The following is a 447-nucleotide window of genomic DNA, read 5'->3' on the forward strand; positions in this document are numbered from 1 at the left end:
GACTTCTTTCAATCCTGCCATTTATTTTTTTCTCTTCTGAAAACAAGTCTTGTGTCTGTGCCTGAAATGAAATGTGAGACAGATTTTGAGCTTTCAGTTTCTGCCTTGTTCCCCCCTTTTCTCCCATGACCTCTTGACCTCTAGTAAAAGACTACATGTCCAAGAAACCATTATGATAAGCTTGCACCCGTACCCTCACCCATGTGCTTTCATCTGGCCTTGGTGCATCCAGGACCCCCTCCTCCACCACTGTGAGTCACTCACATGTGCAGCAATAGATAGTTCTACACCTCACAGACCTTCATATGTGACACTTGTTATCTAAAAGGTCACCATTAGCAAACACAAGAGCTCTGACATCAGCACAAAGGAAATGATATGGCAGGACAGGCTATTCATTCAGACCCAGGGTATTATTCACATTTTTACAGCTATTATTGAATTACT

The sequence above is a fragment of the Centropristis striata genome, chromosome 14, assembly GCF_030273125.1.
Source record: "Centropristis striata isolate RG_2023a ecotype Rhode Island chromosome 14, C.striata_1.0, whole genome shotgun sequence".
NCBI classification, from domain to species: Eukaryota; Metazoa; Chordata; class Actinopteri; order Perciformes; family Serranidae; genus Centropristis; species Centropristis striata.